The 19,523-nt window shown below is 48.1% G+C and overlaps 1 protein-coding gene across 2 annotated transcripts in view; it reads right to left on the bottom strand.

Annotated features, from left to right (window-relative positions):
- Positions 1-19,523, bottom strand: part of ESRRB (estrogen related receptor beta) — a 216,207-nt gene that overhangs the window by 49,413 nt on the left and 147,271 nt on the right. The gene's annotated exons all lie outside the window — the stretch shown is intronic.

Below are 19,523 nucleotides of genomic sequence, written 5' to 3'. Positions count from 1 at the left end.
TCCTATGGCCACAGAAGTGCAGGGGATTGACTGACCTCTAAGGATGCTGGAGCTCAGCAGAAATTTAGGATGAGAAACCACTTCAGTCTTCTGGACATCAGTTTGGGAGGAAAAGGGGAGAGGAGGAGAACCTGCTCTCAGAGACCTGCAAACACGGTCAAGCTGTAGCTGCCTTCTAATCTGAATCCCTTCTAGTGCCAGGGAGGTCATGGGGAGAGAGGGTCAGATTCCAAGTTTCCCTTTTCGGTTACAACCTCTTGTCTTTAATTCATCGGGCACTCGCCCCAGCTCCCAGAAAGTTGCTCTCTGCAAGCATGAGAGACCCATTCACCAAGTCTGGGATTCTGAGTCCACTGTGGGTAGTTCCACCTGAATGTCAGAGGAATGGGCTGGCTTCAAACCAGAGAACCCACTGGGACCAGTTGAGTCCGGACTGGGACACTTTTTGGAGCTCGTAAGGTCAGACCCCACCCAGGAACAAGGGGGGAGGGAAGGAGCCTGAAATCAGTTTGGGCTCTCTGGACCCAGCAGGACTCACGCCTCAGGCGCTAGTTCCTGGATCCTTTCTCCCGCATCCCCAGTGGCCTCTCTGTGGCTCATGACTGGGCATTCCCCAGGCCCAGGCTCGCTCCTGGGGTTGTGGAATGGGGGCATGGGGGTAGGGTCTGAGGGGTTAAATACACCTCCCATTGTGGGAGCGGTCTCCAGGTTGGAATGTCACCACCTGGTCATCTGAGACCTGGCCCTTGATTTAAGGAAGGGGAAAAAGCCAAAGTCTTCACCTACCCCTGTCACTAAACCAGCTTAGTTTCTGGCAGAGCTGTAGTTTGGAGGTTTAGATTTTCCAATTAAGGAATAAAATAATCATGATAATAATAATAATGGTATTTGTTAAACACTATGTGCCAAGTACTATTCTAAGCACTGGGGTAAGATACAAGGTAATCAGGTTGTCCCATGTGGGACTCACAGTCCTAATCCCCATTTTACAGATGAGGTAACTGAGGCACATAAGTCCCACAGCTGATAAGTGGCAGTGCCAGGATTAGAACCAACACCTTCTGACTCTCAAGTCCATGCTCTTTCCACTAAGCCATGCTGCCTCAAAAAACAAAAAAAGCCTGTAAAAGACCTCTGGGACCAGTCTGAGGAGAAATAACAACCTTTCTGTGCCTTTGTTCCTTCATCTGAAACACAGAAAATAAACTTTGGATTTTACCATACTGGGGTTTGGGGAGAAGAAAAGACCTGGTCTGTGAAAACACTGAGTTTCTCAGAGCAAGGTGCTCGATTAATCCACGGCTTCATTACCAAATCATGCTTCTTATCCAGATCTAATCTTCCAGTTGCCCTCCTCCCTTTTATAAGGTGCTCACCTTGCTGGCAAAATGGACAGCCGATTTCAGGAAGAGTTAAAAATGTCAAGTTGACCAAGGAAACATCGACATTACATAAATGAAACACTCTGCATAATACAGTGGAGTGAGATCGATATGATCCATCCAAAGGTAGGGAATATATAATTCTCTACCCTCTGATCCAGCCTATGGTTTCTATCTAGCCCAACGCCAAACAACACTACCTCGTATTCTCCGACCTCTCTTGCCTCCAACCTGATCTATGATTTCTATCACCACCGTCATCTTTCTGACTCCTTCTGTTGCTTTCTTTGCCGTGGCCTCAGCCCACTCTGCTTTCCCCATTTTGTGCTCAGTAAATATGATGGATTGATTGATTAATTGATTGCTCCCTCTAGAGTCATTCGCAATTCCGACCCCTCCTCATCTGGACCTTCACAAATATCATTTCTCTACAGGTGGGACACTCCACTGGCCCCTTTTAGTCCTTGGATGAAAACCAGCTCCAGGTAGTCCATTAATTCCTGTCTTGCCCACTTTTGTTTTCAATCGGTCTCCATAGATGTTTTGACTTTTATTCAGTATGTATGCAGAGTGTGTCTGCTTGTTTTTCCCCTATAAGATTGTGAGTGCTCTCCCAAGCATCTAGTACAGTGCTCGGCAAGCAGGAGACTGCTTGGTAAATATTAAGGATGACAAACTGATTCTTTCAAGGAGCAGGTCTAGTTAACACAAAAATTGGTACACCAAAAGAATATCAAAATACCAACTGCTCCCAAAGAAAAATCATGATGATGATCATGCTTTCCTTCTAGACCTTCACCTCCCTCTAGACTTAACCTCCTTGTGGGCAGGGAACATGTCTTTCAACTTTCTTATATTACTCTCCCAAGCGCTTATTACAGTAAGCAGCAGGGAGTAGTGGATGGAGCACAGACCTGGGAGTCAGAAGGTCATGGGTTCTAATTCCAGTTCTGCCATTTGTCTGCTCTGTGACCTTGGGCAAGTCACTTAACTTCTCTAGGCCTCAGTTCTCTCATCAGTAATATGGGGATTGAGACTGTAAACCCCACGTGGTACAGGGGCTGAGAGGCTGTGTTCAACCTGATTTACTGGTATCCAACTCAGCACTTAGTACAGTGCCTGACACATAGTAAGCACTTAACAATACAAAAATTATTATTACAGTGCTCTGCACGCAGTAAACAGTCAATAAAAATGATTGATTGAAATAGTGTCTGGTCAGGCAGACAGAGAATAACAATAGGCTCAGAGGAGTTTGGACACTTTGCAAGAAGAGAAATCTTCAATATTTGTTTAGTGGGATGTTTGAGAGTTGACAAAGGGTACAATTTATTCAGGGATGACAAATCCCTAATTAGTTACAGAAAGACAAAACACCATCAATATTGTCCCTCTGGGCATCCTTTGGTGCCCATTTTGGAGACAGGACATTGGGCTGGGTAGGCCACTAATCTGAGCTAAGATTGTATTATTCAAACTATTTTCAAAAATCTCATGGACCAGCTCTCCAGAGGCACCAGATATCAGTATTCATCAACAGCAACGCCACTTTTTGCCCACAACTACCAACAACTTCTGCCCTCATAACTGCCTGTGGTAACACTGAAAATGCCCACCACCATGCGAAGATGTGTTTCCTGCTGTTGGTTTTGAGCTGACACCACCTTCATTCTCTGAAGGTCCTGTTGCAAGGATGCACAATGCCCCGTCCATACCCTGGCTACACCCTGAAAGATCCTGGAGCCTTCTCACGACCGGCTCCTTCCAGATGGAAGAACTCCAGCCCTTCTCCGTTACCCTGATCTAATCTTTGGTCCTGCTGTGAACCTTCTCTGCTTCTTTGATTCCCTTCCTAACATGAGCAGCTAAAACTGCACATGTTATTCCAGGAGTGTGCAGGCATGTTGCTGTTTCTCAAGCATCCCTATTTCTGGTGGTACCTAGCATTGCGGTTGGTTTGACTGACTTTCAGATCCTTGCTGCCCTTTCACTCCGCTGCAACCTGGCAAAGAATCACTCCTCCTCACTTCTGGATGACAGCAGGATCAGACAAACTCCCTAGATAGGTTGTCTCCTTGGGAAGGGGAGAGTCCCACCATGGGCCTAACTGACACTGGACACAGATTGACAGAAAGCAAAAAAGCAGCTACCCAGACAACAAAATGCCTCAGCCAATGTCAAAGACAGAGTCTTTGTAGTGCAGCTTTAAAGGGGGGGACAGGTGAGTGCGATGGGCAAAAACCGGACACTTTTAGGAGCTGCCATGGAGGGACATTGAGAAGGTAGAACGATGAGAGATACAGCGAAGAATGATATCAAATTACAAGGCACCTTCAAGGATTTGTGGAGAAGTCACTGTTGGGCCTATAAACTTGGCATAATGAGGTCAGGAATGGATCGACTCTTTAAGAGAAGAGGCAGAACTGAAAACAGGTCTGGGTCTTACCAGAGTCAACCTAAGCGTGGGCAATGCAGAAGGGGGTACCAATCACACTTGGTCTTTTCAGCGCCACCTACACCCTCAGAAGAAAATCTCCCTATCAATCATATTTATTGAGGGCTTACTTCGTGCAAAACTCAGTACTAAGCTCTTGGTAGAGTAGAATATAACAGAATTGGTAGACACAGTCCCTGCTCACAAGAAGCTTACAGCAAACCAGACAAGTGGCGGAGCTGGGACTAGAACCTATGTCCTCTGACTCCCAGGCCTGTGCTCTCCCCACTACACCATGCTGCCCAACATCTCCAGAATCCGTCTCTCCCTCTCCATCCAAATGACCACTAGGTTAATCAAATTCTTGTCAGATCCTATCGACTCCCACCTCTGTCCTCTCCAGTCCATACTTCACTCTGCTGCCCGGTGGTTAGTCTAAAAGATTTTTCAGCAAGTGTCTCCCCGTTCCTCAAAAATGTCCAGTGGTGGCCCACCCATCCCTGTAGCAGTAGAAATTATTGACCAGCAGCCCCCTAATAATAATAATTGTGATATTTGTTTAGCGCTTACTGTGTGCCAGGCACTGTACTAAGCGCTGAGGTGGATACAAGCAAATTGGGTTGGACAGTCCCTATCCCACGTGGAGCTCCCAGTCTCGATCCTCATGTTACAGATGAGGTAACTGAGGCACCGAGAATTGAAGTGACTTCCCTAAGCTCACACAGCAGGCAAACAGCAGAGCCAGGATTAGAACCCACAACCTTCTGACTCCCAGGCCCGTGCTCTATTCATTACACCATGCTGCTTCCCAGAATTCCCTAAAGCCAACCCACTCACTGTGCTGCGGTCATCTCTTTCACTGTTAACCTTTGGTTCGTGCCCTCTTGTCTTCCTGGAACTCCCTTCGCTTTCACACCCAGCCCTTCAAATCACACTTCCTCCAGGAAGCCTTCCCCAGTGCATCTCTCATCTGCCTACCCAATTTGCTTTCAGACTCTGTCACCTTTCCACTTGAGCACCCCCACCACATGCACTCAGGTACTGAGTACATGATCTCAGGATCAACCAAATAACTCACTAATATTTATAATAATAATAATAATAATAATGTTGGTATTTGTTAAGCGCTTACTATGTGCAGAGCACTGTTCTAAGCGCTGGGGTAGACACAGGGGAATCAGGTTGTCCCACGTGGGGCTCACAGTCTTAATTCCCATTTTACAGATGAGGTAACTGAGGCACAGAGAAGTTAAGTGACTTGCCCACAGCCACACAGCTGACAAGTGGCAGAGCTGGGATTCAAACTCATGACCTCTGACTCCAAAGCCCGTGCTCTTTCCACTGAGCCATGCTGCTTCTCGTGCTTTATTGAGTGCTTACCATGTGCTGAGCACTGTATTGAGCACTTGGAACTCTTCTCAGTAGTAGCCAATAGAGAAAAGACCCCTTAGGTGGCTAAATCAGACCCACTCTCTTCCAATCTCTCTACAGCACTTTACAGCCCCTCACTGTACTTAGGTGCAAATTTTTAAACTCACTTGCTTTCCCCCAAACTGAAATTTATGTTGGTGTTTGTCTCCCCTGGCTAAACTGTAATCTCTGTGAGGGCAGAGAACATGTCTACTAGCCACTGTGCTTTCCCAAACGCTTAGTACAGGATCTGCGTGCAACAAGCATTCAACAAGTAGTATTGATGGACTTCGGGCAGTTGCCTCTGCTTTTCCAAATGTAGAATGGGGCAAATAATTATATCACCCCTCCCTAAAGAGCCTGGCCTAGTGGATAAAGCACAGGCCTGGGAGTCAGAAGGACCTGGGTTCTAATCCTGATTCTGCCACTTGTCTGTGGTGTGACTTGGACAAGTCACTTAACATCTGTGCCTCAGTTACCTCATCCAAAAAATGGGGATTAAGACTGAGTCCTATCTGGGATATGGACTATGTCCAACCGGATTAGCTTGTTCATTCATTCATTTGTTCAATAGTATTTATTGAGTGCTTACTATGTGCAGAGCACTGTACTAAGTGCTTGGAATATATAATTCGGCAACAGATAGAGACAATCACTGCCCAGTGATGGGCTTACAGTCTAATCAGGGGAGACAGACAAAAGCAAGACAACATAATCACAATAAATAGACTCAAGGGGATGTACACCTCATTAACAAAATAAATAGGGTAATAAAAATATAGACAAATGAGCACAGTGCTGAGGGGAGGGGAAGGGAGAGGGGGAGGAGCAGAGGGAAAGGGGGCTTAGCTGAGGGGAGGTGAAGGGGGGCAGGAGGAGGGAGCAGAGGGAGGAGGGGAAGCAGAGAGGGAGCAGAGGGAAAAGGGGAAGCTCAGTCTGGGAAGACCTCTTGGAGGAGGTGAGCTCTCAGTAGGGCTTTGAAGTGGGGAAGAGAGTTAGTTTGGCGGAGGTGAGAAGGGAGGGCATTCCAGGACAGCGGGAGGACATGGGCCAGAGGTTGACGGCAGGATAGGCGTGAACGGGGACGATGAGGAGGTGAGCGGCAGAGGAGTAGAGCATGAGGGGTGGGCAGTGGAAAGACAGAAGGGAGGTGACGGAGGAAGGGGAAAGGGGATGGAGAGCCTTCAAGGCCAGAGTGAGAAGTTTTTGTTTTGTGCAGAGGTTGATGGGCAACCACTGGAGGTTTTTCAGGAGGGGCGTGACATGCTCAGAGCGTTTCTGCAGGAAGATGATCCAGGCAGCGGAATGAAGAATAGACTGGAGTGGGGAGGGACAGGAGGCAGGGAGGTCAGAGAGAAGGCTGACACAATAATCCAGCTGGGATATTATGAGAGCTTGTACCAGTACGCTAGCCATTTGGATGGAGAGGAAAGGGCAGATCTTGGTGATATTGTAAAGGTGAGATCAGCAGGTTTTGGTGACAGATTGGATGTGTGGAGTGAATGAGAGACCTGAGTCAAGGATGACACCAAGGTTGCAGGCCTGAGAGACGGGAAGGATGGTTGTGCCGTCCACAGTGATAGGGAAGTCAGGAAGAGGACAGGGTATGGGAGGGAAGATAAGGAGCTCAGTTTTGGACATGTTGAGTTTTGGTGGCGGGCAGACATCCAGGTGGAGACGTCCTGGAGGCAGGAGGAGATACGAGCCTGAAGGGAGGGGGAGAGAACAGGGGAGGAGATGTCGATTTGGGTGTCATCGGCGTAGAGATGATTGTTGAAGCCGTGGGAGCGAATGAGTTCACCAAAGGAGTGAGTGTAGATGGAGAACAGAAGAGGGCCAAGAACTGACCCTTGAGGAACCCCTACAGTTAGAGGATAGGAGGGGGAGGAGGAGCCCACAAAGGAGACCAAGAATGAATGGCCAGAAAGATAAGAGGAGAACCGGGAGAGGACGGAGTCGGTGAAGCCAAAGTGAGATAAGGTGTGGAAGAGAAGGGGATGGTCAACAGTGTCAAAGGCAGACGAGGGGTCGAGGAGGATTAGGATAGAGTAGGAGCCATTGGATTTGGCAAGAAGGAGGTCATGGGTGACCTTTGAGAGAGCAGTCTCGGTAGAACGGAGGGATGGAAGCCAGATTGGAGGGAGTCCGTGAGAGAGTTGGAGTTGAGGAATTCAAGGCAGCGAGTGTAGACGACTTGTTCTAGGAGTTTGGAAAGGAAGGGTAGGAGGGAGATAGGGCGATAACTGGAAGGGGAAGTGGGGTCGAGAGAGGTTTTTTTAAGGATGGGGGAGACATAGGCATGTTTGAAGGCAGAGGGGAGGAAGCCATTGCAGAGTGAGTGGTTGAAGATACAAGTTAAGGAGGGGAGGAGGGAAGGGGCGATGGTTTTTATAAAGTGAGCGGGAATGGGGTCCGAAGGACAGGTGGAGGGGGTGGCACTTGCAAGGAGGGAGGAGATCTCCTCTGAGGATACTGCAGGGAAGGATGGGAAAGTAGGGGAGAGGGTTGGGAGTGCGGGGGAAGCAGAAGGGGGAAAGGTGACTTTGGGGAGCTCAGACCTAAGTGTGTTCTTTTTCGTGATGAAGTAAGTAGCCAGATCGTTGGGGGTGAGGGATGGGGGAGGGGGAGGAACAGGGGGCCTGAGGAGAGAATTAAAAGTCCGGAACAATTGGCTGGGGTGAGGGGCTTGTATCTATCTCGGCACATAGAACAGTGGCAAATAGTAAGCACTTAACAAGTACCTTTAAAAAGAAAAGATTAAAATGTGATTTCAGGTGTGAAAAGGCTTGATGCTTTCTAAGGAGAAAAATCACCCTGTAAACTGGAGGGTGTCATTTTGCCTATGTCCTACATCTGGCCTGGAACACCCTCCCTCTTCAAATCCACCAATCACTCTTCCCCCCTTCAAAGCCCTCCTGAAGGTACACCTCCTCCAAGAGACCTTCCCAGACTAAGCCACCTTTTCCTCAGCTCCCCCTCCCTTCTGCATCACCTCAACTCTCTCCCTTTGCTCTTCCCCACCTTCCGCCCCACAGCACTTATGCATATAGAGAAGCAGCGTGGCTCAGTGGAAAGTGGCCGGGCTTGGGAGTCAGAGGTTATGGGTTCGAATCCTAGCTCGGCCACTTGTCAGCTGTGTGACCTTGGGCAAGTCACTTAACATCTCTGTGCCTCAGTTACTTCATCTGTGAAATGGGGATTAAGACTGTGAGCCCCACGTGGGACAACCTGATTCTCTTGTGTCTACCCCAGCACTTAGAACATTGCTCTGCACATAGTAAGCGCTTAACAAATATGAAGATTAATTCTATTTATATTGATGCCTGTTTAGTGCTGTGCACACAGTAAGAGCTCAATAAATACGATTGAATGATTGAATGAATTTTCCTCCACTTAGCCAGCTATTGTTTTCTGTTCCAGCTGAGATCTTGTTACCCCACCCCCACCCCACCCCCCAGCTCAGGCATCTGGGAACAGCACCACTCTCTTCTGTTGTGGGTCCAGCCAAGGACCCCATGTGCCCTCTGCCCTAGGCTACCAACTTTCACAGCTGAAGTTGGTCTTGCAGCTTCTTCCTAATTTTCTCCTAGGCATTCAGGACCCCCAAAGTCTCACTGCTCACAAGGAATGGGCTTGGGGGGTGGAGGGAGCCTACATAAAGTCTCCTGTCTAATCAGCGATTCTGCTGATCAATCTACCCAATTCAATCTAGAATGCCAAAAAAAGGGAATAAACAAGAACACCAGCAGAAAATAATTATTAATAATCAAGTCAAATTGGATTATTCCTCTGCACTGCAGTGCTGACAGGATGGAGAGGTGGGTACACCAATAAAAGTTCGTCGGAGCAGGTGATGAAAAGAAACAGTCGACCTCAGCAATGCTTCTGACAATGGGGAGGACAGAGTAGGAGAGGAAAGAAAAATCGGCAGGAGGTCCAGGGAACAGCAACTATTGGGCGGGATTTCCTGGGAAATCCACAGAGAAGACTGCCTGCCAGCCACAGTGGAGGCTTGCCATTCTTGACCCTTTCTCCAAACTGGTTTCATCGCTAGTGTGGCAGCTGCTGCCCTCTCATGAACATCGGGAAGCGTTGACTCCCAAGGTCTCACTTTCTTTTCTGGAGTAACTCAAATGCCAAAATGGGGGTTTCAAAAGGCCAAAGAGTAGGGCTGTCCTGGACAAAAACCAAGGGTCTGGCTGGATTCCCTACAATGCCACTTCCTGGGCAGGTCCACTGGTCAGAACCCTACAGAGCCCTACTTCCCCTAGAATGTAAGTCCCTGTGGGCAGGGAATGGGTCTACCGACTATATCGTATTGTACTCTCCCAAGCAATTAACACAGTGCTCTGCACACAGTAGGCACTCAACAAATACCACTGATTGACTGCACAGGCTAAGGGCACTTTGCACATATTATTTCAGCACTTGGCATCACCAGCTGACAAGAGAGAACCTCCCCATTTGACAGAAGGACCAGGACTCCAAAGACAAGTTGGAGAGAAGAGGGGCAGGTGATCCAGAGAACTGTCCTCTAAATCTGTCCCGTCCCAAAACCAGGACGGAGATGAGATTACATTGTGGTTTCTCACCTGGCCCCACCTGACCTTGGGCAAGTCACTTATTTCTCTGTTTCCTCACCTGTAAAATGAAAATAAAGTACCCATCCTTCCTCCTCCTCAGACTGTGATTTCCATGTGGGATAGGGACTGATTCTGCTCTGATTTGATTGTATCTGCACCCGTGCTTAGGGCAGTGTTTGGCACTTAATTATCCCCACAGTTTTAATCAATTAATCAATCAATGACATTTATTGAGCACTTACAGTGTGTGCAGCACTGTGCTAAAGTGCTTGGGAGAGTACAACAGAGTTGTCAGGATCTGCCTACATGGAGCTTAAAGTCCAGACAGAGAAATAGAATATAGTAAATAAATTAAAATATATTATGGATATGTACTTAAGTGCTGCGGGGCTGAGGGTCAGGTGAATATCAAGTGCTTAAAGGGGACAGATCCAAGTGCACAGATAACGCAGAAGGGAGAGAGAGTAGGAGGAAAGAGGGTTTAGTTGGGAAAAGCCTCGTCAAGGAGATGTGATTTTAATAAGCCTTTGAAGGTGGAGAGGGAAGTAGTCCCTGTCCATCGAATATGAAGGGGGAGTTCCAGGTCAGAGGAAGGACGTGGGAGAGGGATCAGTGGTGAGATAGGCAAGGTTGAGATACAGTGAAAAGGGCGACACTAAGGAGCAAAGTGGGCAGGCGGGTCTGTAAGTAGGAAATCCGTGCGGTAAGGTAGGAGGGGGATGAGCTGATTGAGCATTTTAAAGGTGGTGGTAAGGAGTATGACTACTATTTTCATTATTTACAAGCTTCACTGTGGGAAAAGCAGAGATCTGGGTAGCCCTCCTTCCTTCCTCAAATTTCCAGTGTCGTTATTTAATTGGGCTGAGCCAGAACATAAGGAACTTTCTGAATCGTACATGGAGGTGGGGGCTCCGGGATGCTTGGGGCACGAGGTGCAAGAGGATACAAGAAAGGGAAAGAAAAGGAGGGCAATAGTAGAAAGTCGCACCAAACCATTTTCTGAAACTGCATCACAGAATGGAAAGAATGGAGCCATTGGAGTTCATTCCATTTGGCGCAATTCACCTGAGGCCTGCAATCAATCTCCAGCTCGCTGGCTTTCCTGGTGGTCCCTGCCGGCATCTGCAGGCCCAACCGGGGCCTTGGGCACAATTCACGACTGCTTTCCACTTAGTCAACTTTCTCTCCACCATCCCGCTCCCTGCCTCTCCCCGTCCCCCCGCTCTTTCCCTCCCTAAAGCCCCCCGAGCTCGTTTTGCTAATGTATTCTCAAACCAAATTAGGGGCCCCGACTCCCGGGGAAGTTCGTGAGTGAGTTGCCGCGATGCACTGAATTAAAGATACCATCTCGGACTGAAATCAGATTACAGCCCCCCCCCACGCACATGCAAAAGCCCACTTTCCAATCAATTTTACAAAGGGGTCTCAGCAGAGATACACTAATGGTATTGAGCCGAGATCTTTAAACTAAGTCTGCTAGAGGTCTGTGGAGATAAAACGCACACTATATTAAAAGAGCGGGCCTGTTGCCGCGTCCTTCCCCTCAATGAGAGTAGGGCAGAGCGGGGGAGGAGGGGGAGAGAGGAGATGGAGGTAAGGAGGGAGGCTGGGAGAAGGGCAGGGAAGGAGGGAAGCAAAGAGCTTTCCTAACCATCAAACTCTCCCTTGCCTCACTAGTCACTTTCACCTATCCAAATGTGATTGCACTTTTTCTCTCTCCACTCTATCATCTCCTTCAAGCCTGAATCTTTACCGTACCCTTGATCCTCATATCCTTCAGTCCTTCCCATGCTGACAGAGGATTCCCCCAGCATTCCAGCAAAATTTTCTTCTTTCCCATTCAGCTGTAGGTTCCTGTGCTGCTCCCTGGGACTTCGAGCCCTGCGCTTGCTGGAGAAGGAAGCCGGATTGAGTTTTAAGCAAACCAGCCAGCTGCAGCCTAAAACTAAAATTCAGCTGGATTCAGCACCTGGAGAAATCCGGTGGGCCAGAAACTGGATGTGGAGGGCTCCTGAGACTGATTTTGGAAATGGGGGGTGGACTGAGGTGCCGTTCCTAGTAGGGCCGGCCTTCTTGCTTGAACTACAACAGCTCCGGTGCCGCAGCAGCGTGGCGTTCACAGAAACGTCAACTTCCCCAGTAGATGCAAGGTTTTGTTTTACCAAACTGGCTCCCTGCGGAGATGATCACAGGACTTGCAACTCTAGGAATAAGATGTCCCGCATGTCTCCCTGAGGCGGCCTCCCTGAAAACTGTGTGGCTTAGTGGATAGAGCACAGGCCTGGGAGTCAGAAGGATCCTTGGTTCTAGTCCTGTCTCTGCCACTTGTCTGCTGTGTGACCTTGGGCAAGTCACTTAACTTCTCTGTGCCTCATTTACCTCATCTGTAAAATGGGGATTAAAACTGTGAACCAGCCAGTGCTAGGCACTGTACTAAGCCCTGGAGTAGATACACGGTAATCGGGTGGAACAGAATTCCTGTCGCTCATAGGGCTTGACAGGGACTGTGTCCAACCTTTCATTCATTCAATAGTATTTATTGAGCGCTTACTATGTGCAGAGCACTGTACTAAGCGCTTGGGATGAACAAGTCGGCAACAGATAGAGACAGTCCCTGCCGTTTGACGGGCTTACAGTCTAATCGGGGGAGACGAACAGATGAGAACAATGGCAATAAACAGCGTCAAGGGGAAGAACATCTCGTAAAAACAATGGCAACTAAATAGAATCAAGGCGATGTACAATTCATTAACAAAATAAATAGGGTAACGAAAATATATACACTTGAGCGGACGAGTACAGTGCTGTGGGGATGGGAAGGGAGAGGTGGAGGAGCAGAGGGAAAAGGGGAAAATGAGGCTTTAGCTGCGGAGAGGTAAAGGGGGGATGGCAGAGGGAGTAGAGGGGGAAGAGGAGCTCTGTCTGGGAACGCCTCTTGGAGGAGGTGATTTTTAAGTAGGGTTTTGAAGAGGGAAAGAGAATCAGTTTGGCGGAGGTGAGGAGGGAGGGCATTTCAGGACCGCGGGAGGACGTGACCCAGGGGTCGACGGCGGGATAGGCGAGACCGAGGGACGGTGAGGAGGTGGGCGGCAGAGAAGCGGAGCGTGCGGGGTGGGCGGTAGAAAGAGAGAAGGGAGGAGAGGTAGGAAGGGGCAAGGTGATGGAGAGCCTTGAAGCCTAGAGTGAGGAGTCTGATAAGCTTGTATCTATCCCAGTGTTTAGAGCAGTGCTTGACACATAGTAAGCACTCAACAAGTACCATTTAAAAAAAAAAACACACATTCATTCCAATACCATTGCCCTGATAGGCAGTTACATGGCAGATGGCTCACCTTCCATCTCCCCATAAGGACAGTACTGATACCTCTATGCCACATCTCCTCACCCACCCCGCCGGGTCACACTCTGCAAGATGGGACACCCTCAGAGCCACATCTCATCAGGGAAGACGCAGGGAGAATTCCTTCCACCGGCAGCCCGAAGCTATTTCCGTGTCCCAAGAGGATTGAGTAAGCTCATTATGGCAAGGAACCTGTCTGCTAATTCTGTTGTATTCTCCCCAGTGCTTAGTACAGTACTGTGCTTATAGGAAGTGCTTAATAAATATCAAAGCAGTGAAATGCTGGTGAGTCTGCCAGGTTCTCGGCCATGGGATAGAACCAAGGGGCCGCAACATCGGCCCTCATTCCGGTGTCATTTCTGGGCCAGGCCGGGTCACTGCCAGATGTCCAAACCTGCCAACAGCTAGCACCAGAGAGTCACCGATCGGGGAAAAGGAGGTAATGGAAACAAGAGCCCACCCAACTCCTGCGTTCCAGGCCTGAATTTTCTCAGTAACCTCCGTGTGAGAGGAGAAAGGTCTGTAATGAAACTGGGAAAAGGGGCTCAAAGGAGGCCAGGGGTCCCACTCCAACCAGTCCTAAGAGGGTGCTGCTATAACATGTCATTTGGCCAGCTGGGTGATGGGCACTGGGTGAGGTGTGTGTTTTTTCGGGGGGAGGAGGAAGATGGCAGGTGTCTCCTGCCCTTTATATCCCCCCAACAAGACATCAAGGGAGGTTGGGGTACTCTTGGAAGAGTTTACCAACACAAACTACCGGTGCGTGTTCTAACTCTGCCATATACTCCCAAGCATTCGGCGCAGCTCCCGATGCGCCTTAGGAACTCAATAAATACTACTGAGCAATTGGTCTTCTCAAGCCACACTCCCCTCCCATTATTGGTTTAAGGCCTGGTTTGAGATGCTTAATGCCCATCCAACTCTAGCAATGTGACCCCGAAGGGGTTAAAAGCGAGAGAATTATAATTAGAAACATTCTGTCGATACTTGCACTCACTGTTCCTCCTTCCTTGTCCACTCACTGTCTGATGACCCTTTCCCTTCGGTCTTCACACATTCCCTCATCACTCCTATTGTAGAAAAACAGAAATCTTTGGGAGCCCACTGCATCATGAGTTTTAATCCCCGCTCCATCACTTGCTTACTATATGACCTTGGACAAGTCACTTAACTGCTCAGGGTCTCAGGTTCCTCCTGTGCAGAATGGGGATAAAATACCTACTCGCCTTCCCTGTGGGGGAAAAGGACTGAAGCAACATGGTATAGTGGATAGAGCACGGGTTTAGGAGTCAGAAGGTCATGGGCTCTAATGCCGGCTGCACCACTTGTCTGCTGAGTGAACTTGGGTAAGTCACTTCGCTTCTCTGTGCCTCCATTACCTCATCTGTAAAGTGGAGATTGAGACTGTGAGCCCCACATGACAAAGAGACTGTGTCCAACCCAATTTGCTTGTATCCACCCCAGTGCTTAGTACAGTACCTGGCACATAGTAAGTGCTTAACAAATACCACTATTATTATATTATTATTACTGACCTGATTATCCTGCATTTACCCCAGTGCTTAGCACACAGTAAGCACTTCACAAATACTATTCTTCAGCTATTGCCCCATATTTCTCCTATGATTCCATCCAAACCCCCCAAATAGGAGGTTTGTGCCCACCACCGTGATTTCTCCAACTCCTTTCTTGACCCTCTATAAGCTTACTATCTCCCCTTCTGCTACGGAGAAACTGTTCTCTCCAAGGTCACCTACGGCCTTCTCTCCACCACAGCTAACAGACTCTACTCTGTCCTAATCCTCCTTGGCATCCCAGCAGTCTTTGACATGGTGGACTACCAACCTCTGCTGGAAAGGCTATCTACCCTGTATTTCTCCTACATGGTCTTCTCCCAATTCCCCTCCTGTCCCTCTGGCTGCTCTTGGTCTCTTTCGCGGGCTCTTCCTGTATCTCCCTCTGAGTCCCTCAAAGCTCAGTTCTGTCCCCCCAACTCTTCTCCACCTACACCCACTTCTCTAGGGAGCTAATCTGCTTTTGTGGCTCCAACTCTCATCCCTACGTGTCTGCCTCCCAATTCTATCTCACTAGCCCTATCTCACTAACCTTGACCTCTCTCCTCTGAAATCACACATCTCCTCCAGCCTTCATGACATCTCTCCACAGATGTCCCACCAGCAGCTCAAGCTCAATGCATCTTCCCTTTGAAATCCCCTCCTCTCATCACTTACCCATGACTGTAAACTTGCATCTTCCCCGACTTACAAGCCTAGAACCTTGGCATTATCTTTGGCTCCTGAAAACCAGCATATTCAGTCACCAAATCCTGACTTGTTCTATCTTCACGACATCCCCAGAATCTTCCTCTTCCTCTCCATCCAAACGGTCACCATGCTAGCCAAACACTTACCATGGCCCTTCTCGACTACCACATCAGTCTCCTCGCTGACCTCTCTGCCTCCAGACTCTCCCCTCTCCAGTCCATATTTCACACTCCTGCCCAGATCATTCTCCTACAATGTCATGCAGGAAAAGTCTCCCCAATTTTCTCTAGCCTTCAGTCGTTACCCATTCCTCTCCACTCAAACAGAAACCACTAACCACGGTCTTCAAGACACTCAGTAGGCTTTCCCTACTACTCAACCTCTCTTCTCTGCCTACACCCTAATTTGCCCTCTTCATTCCTCTCAAGAGCCTCACTGCAACTGGATCTCATTTCCTCAGTCTCTTGCTCCCTTCCCTTCTGCCTGGAACACCCTCCCCCTTCACATCCATCAACCACGGCCCTCTTCATCTTCAAAGCCCTCTTGAAATCCCATCTCCTTCCTTGATTAATCTCATCTCAACATCCTAGGTCCTTCCACTACCACCACTTTAGCACCTCCTCTTGTTCACCTAAGCACTTGGGTACTCACTTCACTACCACCCTGGTAATACTTACCTACACATCTTTAAACCCTGTTGCTTCCCCCTACCTCTAATTTATTTCTGTGTCTGAATCCCCTGCTAGATAAAAAAACTCCTTGAGGGCAGGGACCCTGTCTACTTGGGATAGTGGATAGAGCACGGACCTGGGAGTCAGAAGGTCGTGAATTCTAATTCCGCCTCTACCACTTGTCTGCTGTGTGACCCTAGGCAAGTCACTTCACTTCTCTGTGCCTCAGTTACCTCATCTGTAAAATGAGGAATAAGACTGTTGAGCCCCATGTGGGACAGGGACTATGTCCAACCTGATTTGCTTGTATACACTCCAGCGCTTAGTACCATGCCTGGCACACAGTAAGTGTTTAAAATATCACAGTTATTATTATTAACTCTATTTTACTCTGTTCTCTGTCCACAGTGAATGTCCAATACTTGCTACATGCTATTAATTAAGTAGAAATGAGAAAGGATGGTTTGACTGAATGGTTGAGACTGGTCCGAAACACTCTATCCTAGAAGGGAAGGTGTTTAACTTCCTTTTCCGAAGCTTTTTAAAACAAGGAAAACAAATCCCTTTTAGGGAGTGCGGAAGTACAGTCCTGAGACTTCAACTAATGAATCAGTGGCATTGATTGCCCTCATTTCTGTGTACAGAGCACTGTACTAAGCACTTGAGAGAGTACAATACAGATAGGGAGGTGGGAGCATTAAGGAATCAGAAAACTGAGATGCAGTTAAAATTTAAGAGGGGAAACTGCATGAGAAAATGCAAAGAAGGACTGGAAGAAGAGCATGAAGAAAAAGGAGAGGGACAAATCAAGAGAAAGACTTGGAAGATGGATAAGGAGGTCAGGGGGAGAGGAAAGAAAAGTATGTTCAGGCAGACTGGGGCTTTAAAATATTTTAGGTTAGGGTGAAGGGCACATAGGGCATATTCACACCCTGCCTCAGCTGAAAAAGGTGGCAGGAGACAAGAACTGTGGAGAAATGGGGGAACTCTAGTTAAAGGGGGTTACTGGATCACTAATTATTAGCCACCTGGGAGGATCAACAGGTCCATTTAGCTGCTGATAAATACCTGACTCTCTGACTCAATAGATAAATGCTGATAGATCTCTCCCGAGACAGCAGGGGAACCTAGAGACCCTAGGCCATTGTTGCCCCCAAAACATTAGGGATCCCACCCTCCCTCCCCCTGAGGTTTACTATTCTATAAAGGCAGATATGGGATCTTGTATTCCTGGAATCTTCCCAGAGCAGCCCCAGAGAACACCCCAAAATCCCAGGGCCTCGGGGAAACAGAACAGGGACAGTGATCTTGACCAACAAAAGGAATAATGAATTAAAGTGATAATTGTGACAGCTTCGTACTATAATTCAATAACTGCCTCGACTTCTGCATCTGCCTCTTCGCTGACCTCCCTGCCTCCTGTGTCTCCCTACTCTAGTCCAAACTTCACTTTTGCTACCCGGATCATTTTTCTAAAAAAAACAAACTGTTCAGGCCACATCTCCCCTCTTCTCAGGACATCCAGTGGTTGACAATCCATCTCCTCATCAAAGACAAACTCCTTACCATCAGCTTTAAAGCAAACATCTCACCGCCTACCTTACCTACCCAATTTCCTACTACAGTCCAGCCCGCACACTTCACTCCTTTAGTGCCAACTTACTCGTTATACCTCGAGCTCATCTGTCTTGCTGCCAACCCCTTTCCCATATCCCCCTTCTAACTTAGAATGCTCTCCCCTTCCATATACATCAGATTGCCACTCCCCCTACCTTCAAAGGCTTACTAAGGTCTCATCTCCTCCAGAGGCCTTCCCCAATTAAGCCCTTTTTTCCCTGACTCCCTCTCCCTTCTGTGTCATCTATGCATTTGGCTCTGTACCCATTAAGCACTTGATACTCACCCCACACTCAGCCCACAGCACTTATGTACATATTCCTAATTTATTTTTTATTAATGCCTGTCTCCCTCACCAGACTGAAAGCTTTTTGTGGGCAGGGAACCTATCGACCAATTCTGTTATATTGTACTCTCCCAAGCACTTAGTGCAGTTTTCTGCACGTGATAAACTCTCAATAAAAGCCATGGATTGATAACAATAAGAGTAGTATTTATTGAGTGCTGCTACGTGTCAAGCACTGCTCTAAGCACTAGGGTAGATACCGGATAATTGGAGCAGACAATGCCCCTGACCCACATGGAGCTCACAGCCTAAATGTGAGAGAGAATAGGAACTGAATCCCCATTTGAAAGAAGAGGAAACTGAGGCCTAGATAAAGTCAATAACTTGCCCAAAGTCACAGAGCAGGCAATTGGCAGATCCGGGATTAGAACTCAGCTGCTCTGACTCTCAGGCCCATGTCTGTGTAACTATTAACAATCCCCAAGAGCCAATTTTTAGGTGTTCAAAAGTCAAGTTGGTGGATGGGAAAGTGCCTAGAACAGGGAAAGTGGAACCTCTTTCTCAGGATTCCAATAATGCATGATGTTTTGGGCAACTGGGAGTGATGTGGTTGATAAGATTGAGGTCGACCAGCAGGCCCTTTTGGGTTTGTACACTCATAAAAATTTTCCCTTCTCTGACCTTCCCAAGGGCTACTTAAGAGTCCCTGCTACTTCGGCACTTGAAGGCATCTACATTTGATATTCTCTTGATAAAATCTCCTCTGAGCTTCACCAAATATCCACTGAGGAGATCTTGCCCCAGGGACAGAGATGCCGCATTGCCGGTTTCCATCCTTGTCGGGAGCTTCAGAGCTTTACTGTTATTGCACTCTCCCAAGTGCTTAGTAGTGCTGTGCATACAGTAAATGCTTGGTAAATATTATTGATTGGGCCACAGATTTTGACTGTTTATGCTCAGCGTCTGCATCTTACCCCATAATCATTGAGAAGCAGGCTGGCCTGGCAAAAAAAGCAACAGACTTGGGAGCCAGAAGACCTGTACTAACGGTTCTGCCACCTGACTTTGGTGTGACCTTGGGCAAGTCTATTCATTTCTCTGTGCCTCCGTTTTCTCAGTTGCAAAATGTGGATGAAATACCTGTTCTTCCTCCTTCTTAAAACTGTGGCCCCATGTGGGATGGGTCTGCGTCTGACCTGATTATCTCACGCTTACCCAACATTGTTATAGCCATCACTGGAGTTTTGTAAGGTAACTGTAGGACTCCTGGTAAGAAGCAGCTTTGGTGAGTCTGCCCTGAAGGGGGATGTGACAAGAAGCAGGGGGGCTTATTGGCTAGATCATAGGCCTGAAATTCAGAAGGACCTGGGTTCTAATCCTGACTCAGTCACTTATCTGCTGTGTGACCTTGGGCAAGTCCCTTAACTTCTCTGCGCCTCAGTTACTTCATCTGTTAAATTACTTCATCTGTTAAACAGGTACTAAGACTGTGAGCCCCATGTGAGACATGGACTGTGTCTACTCTGATTAACTGGT

This window comes from Ornithorhynchus anatinus, chromosome 1, assembly GCF_004115215.2.
Source record: "Ornithorhynchus anatinus isolate Pmale09 chromosome 1, mOrnAna1.pri.v4, whole genome shotgun sequence".
NCBI classification, from domain to species: domain Eukaryota; kingdom Metazoa; phylum Chordata; class Mammalia; order Monotremata; family Ornithorhynchidae; genus Ornithorhynchus; species Ornithorhynchus anatinus.
The sequence above is the reverse complement of the archived record's forward strand: the minus strand, read 5'-3'. Positions and strand labels throughout refer to the sequence as shown.